Here is a 19002-nt window from a genome sequence, read left to right as displayed (position 1 = left end):
TGATTCATCAAGGGCAGATCATGCATACTCAATCTGGTGGACTTTTTGAAAAAGGCAGAAAGCAATGTATGAAAATCAGACAGTACACACCACAAACCTCAACCTGGCCAAACCTTTTGACCCAGTCCTCATTCAGGCATAGTAGAAAATCTAAATAAACTGGGAATAAATACCTATGTCAGCCATTGGATTGCCAAATAACTCACATATAGGACACAAGAAATCAAAATAGGAGAAGTTACCATCACAGAGAGACCAGTCATCAGTGGATTCACCCAGTGTTCTGTGTTGAGACTATTTCTGTTTGGCATCCATTTCTCAAAATTAAAAGCCAAAACCAAAGGGCTCTACTGATTAAGTTTGCAAATGATGGCAAACAAGGAGCTGCCATTGAATGCCCAAATGATTTAGCCATCCTGCAGGAAGGTTTGTCCCAAATAAATAACTTGGGACAAAATCATGGACTGAAACTAAACGCTGAAGAAATGCATCATCTTATCATTTGGGAAGTCATCTACCCTGGCAAACTAACCCACTGATAATATGTCCTTAAGAGTTAACCTACATGTTTGGGATTTGGCAGCTTATGTGGACAGTGACCTTACTTTCGACCGATATGTGTCCATTGCTGTAATAAAGTCCTTCTATATTGAACAGCTAATAATCAAAGGGATTGTGTCTAGATCTAGGAATGCCATGATACAACTTCATTTAGCCTTTCTTAGTCCAGTCATTGAATATAATGCCATCTTTGGAAGGTAACTGTCTATACATATGCAGCAACTGGAAAGCCCACAGAGATAGCACACTAAAAGGATACAAGATCTAAAAATATGTCCTATATGAATTGAGTAAAAGACCTGTCACTATTCTCAGTATTTTACACACTGCTAACAGGTAACCCACTCCACAAAGAAGGAGCCACCACTGATCCCGGGAACTATCTATCTGTTAGCCTGACGAGCCTGATCTGCAAGGCCATGGAACTCATAAACAAAGACATTGGTAACCTCCAAACTCTGGAGTTCGGGTTTGTGAAAGGCAGATCATGCCTCGTGAACCTGATCGACTTCTTTGAGGCAGTCACCAAAGCCATAGATGAGGTTAAGGTGGTTCACACAGCCTATCATGACCTCGCCAAGGCTTTCGTCACCATCCCTCATTCTGGAATTATAGCTAAACTCACTAAACTAGGTATAAATCCCTACGTCACAAGATGAGCTGCCAACTGGCTCACTGACAGAACCCACACTGTAAAAGTTGCAGACTCCATATCTGACCTCAAAGCAGTGACAAGTGGAGCACCACAGGGTTCCATCCTGGGACCTCTTCCATTTGGTATCTACTTCTCTGAAGTACAGACTAACACAAAAGGCCTCTAGCTAAGGAAGCTCGCAGATGACTGCAAACTGGGAGCCATAGTCAAGTCCCCAAATGATGTAGACATCCTACAGAAGGGCCTCGCTGAGACAGATGCCTGGTGTCAGAACCATGGCCTCAAGCCCAATGCCAAAAAGTGCAGTGTCATCCCCTTTAGTAAAAACTCTGTACCCATGAACTACCACATGGGCAGCAATCTACTTAACACCGAATGCATGATAAGAGATATTGGGACCCAGGTGGACAGTAGTCTCTCCTTTGATAGTCACATTGCCACAGTAGTCAGAAGTCGTTCTACATGGCACACCTCATCATAAAAGGGTTCTCATCCAGGAAAAAAGAGGTCATTGTTCTCTCTACTCGACTTTTATACCCAGCATTATAGAGTACAACTACTTTTGGAATGTTCATCAGACATCATCTGCAGTTGGAAAGGCCACAGAAGTACACCAAAAAGAGGATTACTGGCCCAAAACTTTACACCTCAAATGACCACCCTACTCAAAACTTAGATTTACTCAGACTCCGGTGATCTCTGCCAATGTGCTGGAATGCAAGGATATGTGTAGCCTGGTAGTAGTGTGACATTCTCCACTACATAGGTGTTAATGATAGTAATCCACCTCTTTAGAAAGTGATGGCTCCCTCCATTTTAAAGGCATTCAACTGCAATTACTGATGACTTTTGCAATAGTTGAGATGAAAAAGGTGTGTTAATGGATCTGGCGAACAATGACATTTTAATTGAAATGTAAGGCTTCTGTCTGCTGCCACTCCTGTATAAGATATCCAATGAATCACCACAACAAAATTCAGCACACAGAAACAACCAGTAAATTAATTTTTCCTTTGCTGATCAGGTCTTAGGCACAAACAAGACCTATTTCAACATCCACAAATGTTTTCATCAGCATAAAGAAACCAGTAAAATCCCAGTCATATGAAGTACTGGAGAGCATGCAACTCAAATACATGATAAGCACTACTGTCTTAAAAAAGTCAAATGATAATTAGAGCTCAGCTGACATACAATGCAATTCCAAAATGTCACTTATGAAAATGAATGGGAAATGACAGGTCCACTCAGCAGTTTGACAAGAAGGGTCCATAAAATAGCAGCCCTGAAAACTGCAAACCAAAATTCCACTTAGTTAAAAAGTTATATTCCCATAATAATATAATCAACTAGAAATAATATGTCAGGAAATATTTTGCATTTAGATACATGCATAACATAAAATTTTAATTTATAAACTAGTAAAATTCAAACTGAAAAAATATACAGATGCCTGTGGCATGCGTACATGCATTGTGTATATATATATATATATATATATATATATATATATATATATATATATATATACACATACATACATATATATATATAGATATATATAGATATATGTGTGTGTGTGTATATATATATCTATATATATATCTATATATATATATATATATATATATATATATATATATATATATATATATATATATATAGATATATATATATATATATATATATATATATATATATATATAGACAGTATATGGTTGCAGTCTGTAAAAACAAAGGCTTATAAGAGCAAGCAGTCTTACAGGCTTGTTTTTTAGCCTTTTGTCTGCTTTTTATGTGAGATCACATAACAGCAGTGTATGGAAATTTGTCCTTACCCTGCTGTTCTCAGACCTCAGATTTGATATACATAATTAGCAGGGTGTGTGGTGAGTGCAAGTGGGTATGCACTCCCCCATATATATATATATATATATATATATATATATATATATATATATATATATATACACACACACACACACACACAGATAAACAGCACCATATAAAGCACCCACAGCATACACTGCATTTATAAATCACTTCTTTGTTTTGTGTGTAAGACTAGTTTTCCCATTGACTTTGGAGGGCAGCATTAACTGGCTTACTTTCTACTGAAGGAGGCTTAAGGCAGTTAGTGTAGTTATTGTTCGAATTAAGTAGTTAAGCATTTTACCATAATTCCAAGGTAATTTTTTTACTTTTATATGTAGTGTTAGGTCATGTGCTTTAGTGGTGTAATGATGATTATGGTTTTGATAGTTTTGCAATGGAGTTATGAGTCAGTTTCACTGTTTTATTTGCATCGACTATTTCTTTTGATTGCAGGACAATGTTCTTATTAGTTTTGTTGTGGTCAGTCAGCGTTTTATTTTCTTTATTTAAGATCTTTCAGTGTAATGTGAAAATATAATTTCTTATAGATTAATTTAAGTGAGCACAATTTGTTTTTGGAAGTTAATAGGAGATGCAGTCCATGGAAGTGACTCACAAATGCTACTGCAATGTAGGAGACCTATCTCAGAAAGTACCCACATTGCAGAATGTTCTGGTTAAGAGAGAGTGCTACTTAGTTTCTTGTGGAGGATGGCCTCATGGGCGAGGCTGCATGTTAATGCAGCAATCCAGTGGAATAGCTAATGCTAATTAGTCATGTACTGTCTCCCTGAAATGTTTGTGGATCCCGATTTACAAAGGAAAAGTGATTCAGATACTTGCTCAGCTGAGTGAAACTTTATTCTAAGGAAATTGGGAGGATGGCCTAATGGTTAAGGTGTTTGCCTTACAAACACAAGGTGCAGGGTTTGAGTCTCACAAGGGATGATTGGCTAGGCTTAAAATGGCTCACAAGGGCAGTTAGCTTAGTACTAACCTATGAAAACTGAACACAGTCATTTTACAGCAGTCCCTCTATAATTCTCATGGTACAGATGAACTATAGGGGAGGGTGTAACTGTGTGTGTATCTAAACATGTGTATACATGGCTGCAGGGGCATGAATGTGTGTATGCAAATTTGTTTATTTGACATTTGTTAGCCGGGTTAGTCCATCTAAGCCAATGGCCCATTTTCAATGGAGACCTAAGGAGAAAAGCTCCAGCAATACAAACATAAAAAGATAACATAGTAAGCAATATGCAAAACCCAAGAAAAACAGTGCAGCAATACAACATATGCAAAAATTACGTAGGCAGTAATCAGGTAAAACAAATAACTGTAATAAAAATAAAACAAAATTAAGTAAATATAACTAGTGCATTTGAGTATTTACAATAATGATGTCTTTCCCAAGTAACATAATGTAGTATTGTCTAGTGAGCAGATTAGTCATTTAATTATTAGATGTAGACAGGTAATGAAAAGAAAAGAAAGGAAAATGCAGATTATGGAGGATTTAGGCAATGATAGGCTTTTGAGTTCAGAAAGTAGTGCTTGACTTCAGTTTTAAAGCAGCTGGAACTAGTGATGCTATGAATATGAGGTGATAGCCTATTCCACACATGGGACACAGAGTGGTTATAGAGTTTACCATAAGTTTTGTTGGGTTTATAAGATGTCTAGAAGTTGCTGGTCGGAACTATGAAGAGACTGGGTTGGGGTATATGGGGATACAAAGGTACAGAGTGATGGACAGGCTAGCGGTTTGTTGAGTAGGGAGTGTATCAGCTGCAGCTGGGCAAGTAATAAGAGCTGAGGGAATTCAAGCCATTGAAGCTGTTTCAGGGGAAGGCAATGATGGAGTTTACAAGGTTGGTACTGGCAAATCTGGTTATGTTATTGTAAGCTTGTTCGAGTTTGGAGAGAAGGTTTGACTGGAGGTAAGTTAGGATAGGGGGAGACATAGAGGAGACATGGAAGGAGATAGGCTTGGGCAAGGGTGGGTTTGGAGTTGGGAGCAAGAAAGTTCTTATTCCTGTAGAGAAGATCCAGTTTCAGGTTAGTTTTTTTTTTTGATACAGTGTTGGATATGGATGTCAAATTTGAGTTGTCATTGATTATTGCACCCAGTAACTTAGTGTGGTGGCTCAGCTTTGATGAAAGCGTTATCTAGTGAAGAAATAGTAAAGGTGGATTTAAAGTGGTGGAGAGTATTGGGGAGAAATAGTAGGAGCTTAGTTTTTTTTGGGGGGTTGAGTATAAGTTGGTGCTTTGTGAGCCATTTTTACACAGATGAGAAGGAGTTTTGGGAGATAATAAGAAGTTTAGAGATGTTGTCAGCACAAGAGATAAGAGTAGAGTCATTGGCATACTGTATGAGGGAGGAGGTGTTGCAGGAGGAGTAAAGATGATTGGTGAAGATGTTGAATAGGAGGAGGCCAAAGACTGAGCCTTGAGGGACACCAGTTTGGATAGGTAGGAAAGGGGAGCAAGCAGATTGCCATCTGACAGACTGGACTTAGATAGATAGCTTGAGAACCAGTAAATAGTAGAGGGGGAGACATTAAGGTCAGTAAGCTTAGTAAGTAGCTTGGAATTGGAGACAGTATTGAAAGCTTTACAGAGGTCAAAAAAGAGCAAGACAAAAGGAGGTTTTTGTCCCTGGCTTCAGCAACAGTGTGGGTGAAGGATAGGAGGGCAGTGGAGGTGCTGTGGTGTGGCCTAAATCCATGCTGAGTGGAGGTCAGACCTCTCAACTGTCCAGATTTTCACAGAAATTCCAGTTTTTTGGCTTATATTTTTGGTCTTCTCATAAAATTTGTGGTTTTCAGGCAATTGACTGGAATGATTTGTGGACTAAAATCACTACATAATGACATGCATTTGAGTTTCAGCATTCAAACCCTTCAAAAATGGATATTAAAACAAATCCTGTTAGTTCAGCAACTTTCTAACTTTATAAGAGCAATATTTAAAATATGTCCCTATTTTGGGGCCTTTATCCCCCCCCCCCATTTTGTTGGCCTTTGTCCTGATTTCTTGCACTAAGAGGTATTACATTTCTGTATGGGCATGAATAAGTGGAAACAATTTGTTGACATCATACAGATTCCTACCTACAGTATAATTTCCCTCTGGAATCCTCTCATAATAGTTTTTCAGAGATTTGTCCCTAATGCAGCATAGCACCAAAACAGATTTCCCAGGCAACCACTTCCCTTATATGAGAGTCCAAACTCCCTAGATTGACAGGGCTAGAGCCCTTATTTTATACACTATTTAATTACAAAATCTGTTCTATTAACTGAATAAGGCAGGAATCCTCTCTGCTTGATACAACAAAGGTTATCTGCATTCTTAAAGCAACAATTTACAGCTGTTTACATCATGTTTAAAAAAAAACACTTAAATTTACAACTATTTGAATTATTTTATGTATTACTTTAATGAGGACCACCACACTATGTTACAAGCCACTTCATTAAAAAAAAGTCAGTTTCAGGACCAGTAGATAAGATATGAGCCCTAGATAAGCCATCTACAGTGGAAGGTGATAATGAAGCAATTCTGGTGGTTACCCAGGGCCCACAGTTTCTGGGAGACTCATAACCAGCATATAATTTGTTTCTATATTTATTTTTTAAGTGAAATAAATATAAACATAAGTAACATAAATAGCCTGCAATCAGTTCTTATTGACAACTGTACCTGTAGTGTCCTAATGGAGAGGTCAATGCTCCTAACCAATACATTTGTGGGCTTTTGCCAGTGCAGAAAAATCATAATGTTAAAAATAGGAAAGTGATTGTTTCAGCAGTTAAAATGCTGCAGCTGTGATAACATGCCTCGTTTTTGTGTGTGTGTGTGTGTGTGTGTGTGTGTGTGTGTGTGTGTGTGTGTGTGTGTGTGTGTGTGCGAGAGAGAGAGAGAGAGAGAAACAGAGACAGCAGAAGCACAGGAGAGAGAAACCTTTCAAATGTGTAAGGGGTATGTGATACTGAACAGATTTTAAGGGTATGTATGACAGAGAGAGACAGACAGAGTGAGTGTATGGTGGATATCAATGTCAACAAGGTACATAGGCGACCAAAAATAATCATGAGTGCAAAACGCTTCTACTACTGGCAGCAATAAGGAGCATTTCATTTTGATGAAATAGAAATACCAGTAGCATAGCTGGGTGTGGTGAGAGTGGCAACTGCTCTGGGCACAAAGTGTTGGGAGGGTGCAATCAGCCAATCCCAAGCAATAGGCTACAGTTTAACAACAGGATTTTTTTTAAACTAAAATGTGAGCAAAGTAGCGCTCCTTGCAGGCAGGGTATAAATTGTAGCCACTGCTTGCTACATTTGTAGCAATCAGTTTACTACAGTTTAAAAAGAAGAGATGTTTTTAAAGTAAAACATGAGTACTTTAGCATTCAGTGCAGGCAAGTTATAAACTGTAGCAACTGTTTGCTTCATTAGTAGCAAAAAGTTTGCTACAGTATAAAAGATGTTTTTTATTTTAAATAAAACACATTGAAGAAGTGTTGGGGATAGGGCACAGAAATGTGACTTGAATGGGTAGGGCAGGAGGGGGTGGGTGTCATGCGTCTGGCTGCACAGTGGTGCAGCGGTTTGCATTGTCTCCTCACAGCAAGAGGTTCTCCAGTTTGATTTTTGGCTGGGGTGCCTTCTGTGCACAGTCTGCATGTCCTCCTTGTGTTGGTGTGGGTTTCCTCCGGGTGCTCTGGTTTCTCCCCATGTTACAAAGATATGCCTGGAGCATTTCTCCCCAGGACTCTGGTGAAAATTGGCTTGTTCCAAGTCAAACTTTCTCAGTAAACAAAAAGTTAAATAGATAAATAAATTTGGTCACCTGGTTGCTGTGCCAGTAAAGGAACATTTCTTCTACAATGGAAGAGCTGGAGGGAGGGAGCAGAGATCTAACTGTTATAATGGAAGAGCTGGGGGGGGGGTGGGGGGAGCAGAGATCTAACTATAATAAGCCAATCACTTACAATGTAGTAGCTGGCTTATTATAGTGAAGTGCTTTTTTTTTCAGTACCTTCCCAGGTTGCTGGCTGAATTAGCTACACTTCTGAGAAAGACTAATATAAAATATTTTTTTTAGTCTTGCTTTTTCCCTCCCCTCTATCAGCTCAGCCTGTTTATACATTAACCACAGCTCATTATCCAAGTGTTTGATTTTCAAGTTAAGTTCCCTTTGATAGCTACAAAAATGTGAGAGTAACAAAAGTTTGAAATACTATGCCTTACTATGCTTTTAGATATATAGTAGCTTGCAAGGCTTGTGCTAGTCACATAGTGTCTTACTGACGAAAACTTGACAAGTTTCTGTGCTGTAAGAGGTAATTGTTCTCCATCAGCAGTATTTATTCAATATAGTGAATGAAGAAAAGGAACTGCTTCTATTTAAACCTTTGTATTGGGAAAGGATGCCCCTAGCTTCTTAAAATGATATTAGAGTATGAGCTGATCATACAAATGCAACCTCATGTTGTCTGCTCTTGGGACATATTTATCTATTATTACATGAAAACGTGGGACCTCGAATATATAAGTGACTCTGCATACAGTATAGCATGACTGATTTAGCTTTCATGGGTGATAACTATTGCAAAGATATACTGCACACCTCTGTTGCAATACTGTGATCCAGAGACTGATAGAATGTGTTTTTATGACCTTTTTCTACAATAACCTTCTTTGCGTCTGCCACTTCAATAGCAAGAGATTGGGTGGGCTTTGTGTGTGTGTGTGTGTGTGTGTGTGTGTGTGTGTGTGTGTGTGTGTGCGTGTGTGTGTGTAGTATAGTCACTGTCACCTTTGTACCATCTCATCAGTCTTGCCTGTTAGTACAGTGTTCTGCAGGACTCATCAGCTTACATATAGGTGTGGAATTCATGAACTGATTTCTATGGCAAAAATTGGAAAAAGGTCCTTGCTTTGATTTGTGCTTCTGCAGCAGCAAACAGTTGGCAGTGTGAAGTTTTATCGGGTTTTGACCTACATAAAGCCCTAACTGTGACCTTGATGTTAAATGATGTGCCCAGGAGAGCTGGTGTCAGATATTAGTGATACCTGCCCAAATCCCTTCATTAGATGTAATGCAATTTATCTATTAGTTCATCAGCCCTAACCATTTGTTAGCTGTTAGATTTCAAAATGCTGTTCAGCTTCCTAAAACCATTACATAATCTATTTATTCCATCAGGCTTTGGGAAATAACATTATTGGGTTATCCCATTTGCTTCATTCTCCTCTACAATTCCTTTTTTTTCCTGTCACCCCAATACTTCCCTTGATGGTTCATCTCTCTACACCCTAACAACCCTTTTTGTTCTACAGAGATAGGAACCTGGCATTTCTGAGCCAGGCAAGAGCACTATGGGCTATTCATTCCTGCCAGGAAATTCCCAGTAAACCCTCTGGTCCCTGACAGCAGGAGTCAGGTGGTAGACAGTAGGCCAGCTTACTGGTCCTGCATGATTACTTTCTTTGTTTCCCTGTGAGCACTCCCCTTTCCCCTTACCCACCCATTTCAACTGTGCTATAGCTGTCTTTCAAGGGGATCCATGCCTCAGAACATTGAATTCCACTTGGCTTAAGGGTGAATAAAACTGACAATGAATGCTGAAAGTTCATGGGCTGTAACACCTGCAACAATCTCCTTTATTCTTGCTTCACTGGTTTAGATAGTGTGCCATAATATCTGAACTGGAGGCATACTGGTTAGTTTTATTTCTTCACCAGAACTACTAGTCTCTGCTGGCATGTTACCTGGAGAGGACTGTGCTTTCTTCAATGTTTTCAGGATTTTAATATGGCATGCTTGTTCTTGCCTTTTTTACCAGTATGTTTAACCCTACCTTCTGTTGTATAGCCAAGGGTGACTTGTTTTTCTGAAAAGACCTGGGTTTAATTCGGTCATTTACTGCCATTTCTCTGCAGTCATTTAAGTGGTTATACAGAGCATTCATGTGTACGTCTGCATAGGCCTTCATATTTTTTGGGGTTGGGGTGAGTTTAAAATTACCCATGCTATCACTTAATAAAAGGTAATTTGCCTTGGAAAAAGTCTTTAAGATTTTAGGGTTTAATGGGGGTTCTACATTATGTTTATTTCAAAGGAGACTGATTCATGATCTGATCTTTCCAATAAAGACATTACACTGGGGCACCCCCATGTTTGTGAGTACTATGTCAAGCATAAATGAGCCCCTACTGGGAGTACAGACCAGCAGATCCAGAGCATTTCCACTGACAAGGTCCAGGAATCTCTGAGTCTGCATGTTACTGGTTGTGTAGGTTTTCCAGTTTATGGAGGGGTAGTGTGTTTGGCTAAATGGTAAGTGATTCTAGTAACTTCAGGCAGCAGCGGCCTTAGGTCAACTGATGCCCTAGGAAAAAGGGCTCCACGGCGCTTCCACCACACTACCTGGTGCCCCCATCCTGGTCTAACTACATCAAATAAATACTAGAAAAGTGCCCCTGCTAGACCGGCGCCCTAGGCTGGCCTATGCCTAAGGCCAGCTATGACTTCAGGTACGTGAAGTAGTTTTCATGGTTAAAGGTTTGAGACCTGTAGCTAGTGATGATATGGTGGGAGATTTTGCCTATGGTCAGCTGCACATGGAGTACAACAAGCGAGTCATCCTGCTTGACCAAACTAGAGGTGTGATTATTTTTTTATGTAAATGGATACACCTCCTCCAGTCATTTTTTTTTCCTTTTCAGAGGGTAGTCTGAATGTGTGATAGGCATGTAAGCCTTGCACTGCTGGGATGCTTTCCACAGCCTTGAATCATGTCTCTGTAACTGCACAGATGTTAGCATTCTCCAGGGTGAGGAGAGCTTCCAGGAAGTGCAGTTACTTGTTAAGACTCCCAGCACTGAAAAATTTCTTACCTTAGTAGGTCTTTTAGTTTGGCACTGCCTAAAATAGGCACTATGGGGAGCTAATTTCTTGGACAGCATTCATGGTCCAGACCATCTCTGGCAAAGCAGTTTGGTTTATCAATCACGTCATCCCAGGCTGACAAATACTGGATCCCCTTGGAATGACATCTGTAACTAAGCCAATTATAGAAGTCAGTCACTTTCTATTTGTATTGTGGTATCATTCTTGGTGAGGGTGGAATGCTGCTCAGTGAAAGGCTCATACCAGCCCGTGACATGTATTCAGAGAGGTCCATCACGTCTCGCTTCACATAGTTCAGGGAGGTACATCTTAGGTCATTCAAACGCATATGGACTATCACTTATTCATACTGGCACTCGTGGTTGATTGACATAAGTGGCTGTGTGATCTGGCGAATCCTGGCCACTTACATGCAATTGACTGTAACCCTCTCTTTATCCAACCTGGTGAGGGGGGTGTCCATATGTCTCAATGAAGTCTCCTATGACCAAGATGTTTGAATGTGTGGCGTTTCACCTTATTGACTTGCTTGAGGAGACACTGTGATGTGCATTTGTAAGTGTAGTGGTTGGTGTTGACTTGGTTTTGTTTGCATGTGGTTTCTGAAGACAGAGTACAGGAGGCCTCTGAGGTTTTGGTAAGTTACTTGTGAGTACCTCCACATATGTGGGTTTATGTGCCAAGGTCTTACTTACTGAGGGAAATGATGTACATGTGCTGGCAACCTGGATGTCATTTGATTTGTCAGTATGAGAGAGCTGTGTCTCAATTTTCATGGAGTAACTACAGCTCTAACATACTGTGCTTGTTTTTTTTCAGGATTAAGTGGTTTTCAGTATACATGAGACAATTGCTACATTGCCTCAGGATGTCCATGTTCATCAGGCTGGCCACAGAGAAAAGTGCCTAGCCATGGTTTCAGTTTTTTTATTATGGGTTTAACCAGGGAAGAGTGGGTAGATTTAACTGAACTGGGATGATAACACATCGATGAAGAATTGGTGCTATACTCAATGTGAACTGCAGCTAACAAACAAAGAGATGCTACTGTATGCACAACACAGGTGTGCCTAGAGCAACTGAGGGACTGAGGAAGGTTGCAGATATAGTTACTCTTAGGGAAATTTTAACTTGAAAGTGTTTGCATCTATATAGTGCACTGCAAACTGCCGCTGCATGGAGAGCAGCCTAGTGCAAACACTGGGCTTATACAGAATCAGATAAACAAGTTTTACAACAGCAATGCCTACATCTCCAGGCAACTGTATTTATTTGTTTAATTTTGTGCCTAGCAGAGTACTGTTAGCCTAAATTAAAATAGTCTGCTTATGTTACTGTATTGTAAGTGCAATTTTCTTTTCTTTTTTTCAATTGCTTGTTGAATTGTAATGCAGCTAACACTAATTGTAGACAATATTCAATCATAGATATACACTTTTGTAGCATAATCAAAAATGAGTATGTATTAACTATATCTTATTTTCTGGCTTGGTGTACCCAATCTACCGATAAAATGTAATCACATTTCTCAGTGCAGTTACCTTGGTCAACAAGAATAAACAAACAAATAAATAAATATAGAAATTATAGATAACAGATTTACAAATGTGCATATTCACTGGTAGTCTAGATCAAAATGTCAGATAAGGGAGGAAAGAAAACACCTTTGAAAGGTACAGGGATCTGATTTCTTTCATGTAGTACTGCATTTCATTGGGGAGCATCAGAAGGATTTTAGATCCAGAAAGGCAAATCTCTACTCAGCTGTTCTCAAAACCTCATATATACTCCAGGGAATAGTAATGTATGCCTTATACAAACATGCATCTGATGAGGACAGAGACATATAAAAAAGACAAAGTTCATTCACTTACCTTCATGTTCATCATATTAGTGTTCCTCCATAATCCTAATGAAATGAGTAGTCAAAACTGTAAATTATAATAATAAAGCAATTAATAAGAAGAAACTACAAAATGTATCACATTATATAACAAGAATACACGAGGCCCAGTATTTGGATATTAGAAATATCTTGTGCTGGCAAAAGGGTTAGTCAAGAATTTTCCTCTCTTATAAGTATTAGATTGGAATGAAACTATTAGTGCTGTCTCACAGATATCAAATATTCAGATATTCATACATTTGCATTATATAGTCACACTTAAAAGCAGAATGTATGAATTTATCTAGCTATCTAGATAGCTATATGTATACATACCCATCTATTCTATACATCTATCTATCTACCTATCCTTCTGTCTAATATCTCTGTTTATTGCATACACGTATATGAAGTCTCTGCACTTCCTGAAATCAAAATGTTCAATTATTTGCTTGCACTAGTAGCATAGTTGGATAAAGCCCTGATTACAGCTTATCCAAGTTTGACTTGCAGTTTGGTGATGGATGGCACTGGCATGGAAAAGGAGCATGCTTATGCTGGGATGGAGGTGGGGACCGAAGTTCTTCTCCAGCTTGCACTGCAGCTTAATTGACAGGACCCCACTGGCAAGTAGAATCTCATCAGGCAGTGGAGGGCTGTGTCAGGAGAATGTGGGCATGGCCACCCAAGCTGGTGAGGTAGCTCATGTTGGGGACAATGCATGTGCAGATTGAGGGAGCGTAGGAGGCCCTCATGGTGATGCAAGTGCTGATTTCACTATTGTTGGCAGTGGTTAGATTCATAACTGAAATACGCTTTTATTGCCAGGATGCTTACAAGACCACAATGCATCATCATTATGGCTACCTGACTGGAGGCCTCTTAAGTGCTTGATGGCTGGCAAGCATAAAAGATTAAAAGGACACAATAAAATACAAAATACACACTGGAAGAAGGTTTTACATTATTTATAAATGCCAATATCATGTCATGAATTGCACTTGCAATCAGAGTACAAATGCTTATCCATTCAATAAATTACAGGGTGTGACAATGTGAAGTATTGCCAGCTATGCCAGGAGAAGTAGGGCAGTGGATGTGTAACATATGCCAGCACAGCTAGCTGGAATTTTGTAAAGCATTATATGTCATTTGTATATCAAACTGATTTGTACAGATTCTTGTGTTTAAAAAAATGTACTTTTAAAGTTGCTTGTGTTAAAAATTTACCAACAGTGTGTGCTGCTGGGCAGAAAAAGAAATATACATGCATTGTTGTAACTGCTTAAATGTATATGTTTTAACAGAGGATACTAGAAGAAAAGAGGTTAATCACAAACTTTAAAAATAGTTGTTGTGTCTTTTGGCTTTTCCCGGTTAGGGGTCGCCACAGCTGAACTCCGGTCCACTAATGATTGGCAGTAGATTTTTACATGCCGAGTTTCCAGCCCTGACACACAACCTTCAACGAAGGCATGCCCATTCATGCATGTCTCCACACAGAAGACGCTTTAGCTGAGAATCGAACAGGACAACGTCTTACTGTGAGGCGACAACACTACCACCGCAGTTCACAAACTTTAAAAATAGTAAGAAATTAAATTACTGGGCCTAGGCCATAAAGATGTTTTCTGACAGTTTTGAATGAAGCCAGAGATGCAATGTCTGTAAGAAGTATGGTTTATTAGCTACAGTAGGATGACTGGAAGTGTTTCATGGTTTTATGACTTCTAGGAGCTGCAGCAGATCTTAACAAGGGTGTGTGTGTGTGTGTGTGTGTGTGTGTGTATGTGTGTGTGTGTGTGTGTGTGTTATTGACACATAGGTTCTAAATCCTGGCAGTTTCTAGCAATGTGATATTGCATGAGAACCAGAAGTCAGATGACCAGATGTATGTGATGTTATTCTGTAATCTAGGACAAAAATAATGTTTTAATACAAGTTGAAACTGAAGTCTCATGGCTGTCTGCTTTTAGAGCATGACATTGAAGGATCATTTAACTACTTCATCTTGCCTTGCTCTAGTAAGTAACTAGGGAATTGTAATTCTTTAGGTCAGTCAGGAAAATATAATGAGATTAGTTAAGTACTGTCTTTTTTCTATATCTGTGTGAATCTATTAATCTGTGTTATTTTAATATTTCCTGTGGTTGAAACTCTATTTGTTATTGTAAATAGACATTTAGTATTTTAACTTTCTTTTATTTATTATTAAATATATTTAAACTTTTAATTGTGTCTGGTCTTTTAGGGAACATTTTAATCTCTGAGAGTATTCATATCTGTTTGGTGACTCTGTGGCCACTCCTGACAGCCTTACTGCATTGGCCAAAATACCATTTGTATTAATATTAATTTTACTCAGTGTAATTGGGTACCCTTGTAAGAGCCTTAGAGCAGCTGGCATGGGAGTGTCTGGTAGCAGTAACTACCTTATAGTCTGGGCAGAAGAGGGCATAGCTAGTAAACTTGTGTAAGATGCACAAATCCAATCTTACAGAGTGTGTGTGTCTGATACTTCAAACAAGGACACAAAGCACTGGTTTCACATAGAGAGTGGTGGAGGACTTGGCTTGGACACTTGGCTGATGACTAAACTCTACAGCTGTGCCACTGGAGAGCCTTATTGGGACCTGGGGGAAGAGACAGAGAGAGAGAAACCCAGAGCCTGGGCAGAGTGTGTTCCCTATGAGCTCTTAAAGGAAATTGTGCTTGATGCAGACAGCTGCATCTGGAAATACTGGGTGTATCCATTCTTATTGTAAGTGAATGTTCCTCTACAGTGTCAGTGGTGAGGATTCAGGCTCCTTGATTACTGGCCCAGAGAGGGGATATCACACAGGACATTTCATTTTGGTGAACATTTAAATTGCTGAATGTATGAATTTTTATATGTTAACATGTAGAAGTAGGACTGTCTGTGTGTGTGTGTCGGTATGAGGGTTAGGATTAGAGTTAAGGTTGGTGAAATATCTGTGGAAGGGTATGGTAAGAGTTTGGACTGTGTGTGTGTGTGTGTGTGTGTGTGTGTGTGTGTGTGTGTGTGTGTGTGTGTGTGTGTGTGTGTATGTGTGTGTGTGCATGAGAGTGTTTGAATGCATTGAATCTCAGAGCTACCTTGTGTAGTAGCAGTGTTACAGAAACATTTCTGTTTAAATTTAGGGAAAGGTGCGGGGTTAGGGGTAAGGGTAGGGTTAAGGTTTGCAGACATTACTAGTAATGTTTGCTAACCCACACCATGCCCACAACTATGTTCCTTTCTATAACACCTCCACTATTCAGTCAAATTAGGTCTGAGTGTTATAGGTATGGTTTGGTATAAAGATAGCAAAAGAAAACCATTTTCCTTTTGCAGTTTATACTTAGATTTTAGTATTATGAATTGCAAAATATTTTTTTTTACACATTTCTTTTCATTTTGGGCACTTGGGAATTTTGATCAAATATTTTTACATATTTCTTTTCATTTTGGGCATTTGGGAATTTTGATCAAATATTAGCATCCTCATTTTTGTAAATGGAGTTGGGGCATAAACACATACACATCTAAAACCCATAACATCGAATTTAATAACATCTAACACTACAAATCACAAGAAAATAACATCCCCTCCACATATAATGACACCAAACTACTAAACACACTTTTTACTACGTTTCTGCAAGGGGGCAAGCCCCCCTGCACCCCCCATAAATTAAATATACCAACTCCAGGATCGCACTACAGTGGGAAAACCTTAATTTCCTAACCCCACTGTATTAAGCCCCCCCCATAATAAAACATGTGTTTGGTAGTTTGGTGTAATTATTTGTCATTATATGTGGAGGGGATGTTATTTTCATGTGATTTGTACTGTTAGATGTTATGAAATTAGATGTTATGGGTTTTAGATGTTTTGAAGGGGATATATATATATATATATATATATATATATATATATATATATATATATATATATACACACACACACACACACACACACACACACACACACACACACACACCTACATATACACATAAGTATACAGATAATCTGAGTGCATTTTATAATATAGATGATATACAGATACTCAAAATACAGAAAAAAAGCACATAAACCAAAATCAATAGCAAAAATAAGTAATCACTCTATAATTTACACTAAAAATACAAAATGAAAACAAAAAAACATACCAATAAAAATAGAATGTGTTTTTTCTGAATAGTGGTCACATTAAAGAAACTTTTTTTTTTTTAAGAACTAGGGCAGAGTTAGCATGCATTAGTAAGGTGGTAGAGAGGGGCAAAGCTAACCCTAAGCCTGCCCCTAAACTTAACCCTGCATCCTACTTCAGAAAATCCTTTCCATAAAACAAAAGACAAGCTCAGACACACACACACACACACACACACACACACACACACACACGGATGTCCTTGAGTAAATCAAATTTCTGTATGGTTGGCCTATATATTATTGACTCACTTTGGTCAACATATGCAGGTTTGTGACAGCTCTCCAAGACTGACAGTCCCTGGGTAGGGGGATATGCCCAATCACCGGTGGTTGTGTGATCTCGGAGCTAGGATATATAATTAGCAGGGGATTGGGGGCTTGCCCCCTGCAAACGGACTTTAGCTTTTGATGTCATGTTCCCAGGACTAGCATTGAAGCATAACCTGCAGCATGTAAGTGTGTTTTTGTCAAAGTGTGTCAATGTTAAGCACAGTACAGTAAATATATGCAAAAACATTCAGTGAACATCTTGTTAGAGGAGATGGGACTCAGGAGAATCTGGTTAAAGAGTTTTCACTGAGTGACAGACCAACTTGTGTATGTATGTATGTATGTATGTATGTACATATATATATATATATATATATATATATATATATATATATATATATATATATATATATATATATATATATATATATATATATATATATATATATATATATATATATATATATATATATATATATATATATATTATATATATATATATACACACACACACACACACACACACACACACACACACACACACACACACACACACACACACAAACAAAGAGAGAGATACAGACAGACAGAAAAAGGTTCATAGGATGATACTAGGATATTGGCTGGGAGGCCCTTATAAGCCTATTCAAGAATTTCACCCATGTTCCCACAAAGTCACCACCTGTTTTCCCTGTCCAGCAGGGACACAGGTGGGACCCCAGAAGTATATTTTCTGTTTCCCATACAGTCATCCAGGTTCCTCTTACAGAGGGCTAGTGAGTGAAGTACTCTGCTTGACATGGAGAGGGAGTCTATACCACAGATGGGAGAGTCATTGGGACACAAATCTATCCTGCCAACAAGTTCTATTAATGTCACAGACAAGGTTGAGGGCTTGCATGCAGGTTGCACAAGTGGAGTTTGACTTATAGATATGCAGCAACTCCATCAAGGCTGAGTCTGAGCCAGCCTTGTATGCCAAACATAGGTCACCTCTGAGCAGTCTGTATAAGACTAAGTAAAGGGACAGGGCTTTTAGCCTTTATGTGTAGGATAGGTGTTTGAGACCCTGGATTTTTGTGGTCAGGAACATCTGTGGTCTCTCCAGCTGCTGCATGTGCTTGGCAAGGTACATGCCGAAGGAGGCATTGTACTTGATAATGGGTCTGATAAGGGAGGAGTACAGGAATGTTATGACATCCTTGTTCCTGGATGAAATACCTTTACTTATGAAGTGGACCATGTAGAAAGCCTTTTGTACAACAAAGGCAACGTGGTGGTCAAAAGTCAGGTTGCTATCAACCTGGGTGCCCAAGTCCCTCACAACTGACTGCATGCTTAGTACATTGTTATTAATGTGATAATTAGTGGGGATGCCATTTTCCCCAATGGGGATAATGATGCATTTCTTCACATTCAGTCTGAGGCCATGCTTCTGGCATCAGTTATTAGTCTGGGTAAGGCTCTTTTGGAGGATGTTCACATCACTAGTGGAATTTATGACAGTGCCCAGTTTGCAGTCATCTGAAAACTTGGTCAGGCACAGACCACTGGTTTTGGCTTGCACCTCAGAAAAGTATATCCCAAACAGTAGAGGCCCCAAGACTGAT

The 19002-nt window shown here is 39.0% G+C and overlaps 1 protein-coding gene across 7 annotated transcripts in view; it reads right to left on the bottom strand.

Moving 5' to 3' along the window:
- The window catches only part of MACC1 (MET transcriptional regulator MACC1), a 501067-nt gene that overhangs the window by 295234 nt on the left and 186831 nt on the right, over positions 1-19002 (bottom strand). For 6 of the 7 annotated variants that reach the window (XM_044064707.1, XM_044064711.1, XM_044064709.1 and 3 more), the window contains one exon: positions 12895-12951. The exons of the other annotated variant lie outside the window; for it this stretch is intronic. The gene's annotated coding sequence lies outside the window, so the exon portion shown is untranslated. The remainder of the gene's footprint in view (positions 1-12894; positions 12952-19002) is intronic. 7 annotated transcript variants of the gene reach the window in all.

This window comes from Protopterus annectens, chromosome 3.part0, assembly GCF_019279795.1.
Source record: "Protopterus annectens isolate FY-2018-M chromosome 3.part0, PAN1.0, whole genome shotgun sequence".
In the NCBI taxonomy this organism is placed as follows: domain Eukaryota; kingdom Metazoa; phylum Chordata; order Ceratodontiformes; family Protopteridae; genus Protopterus; species Protopterus annectens.
The sequence above is the reverse complement of the archived record's forward strand: the minus strand, read 5'-3'. Positions and strand labels throughout refer to the sequence as shown.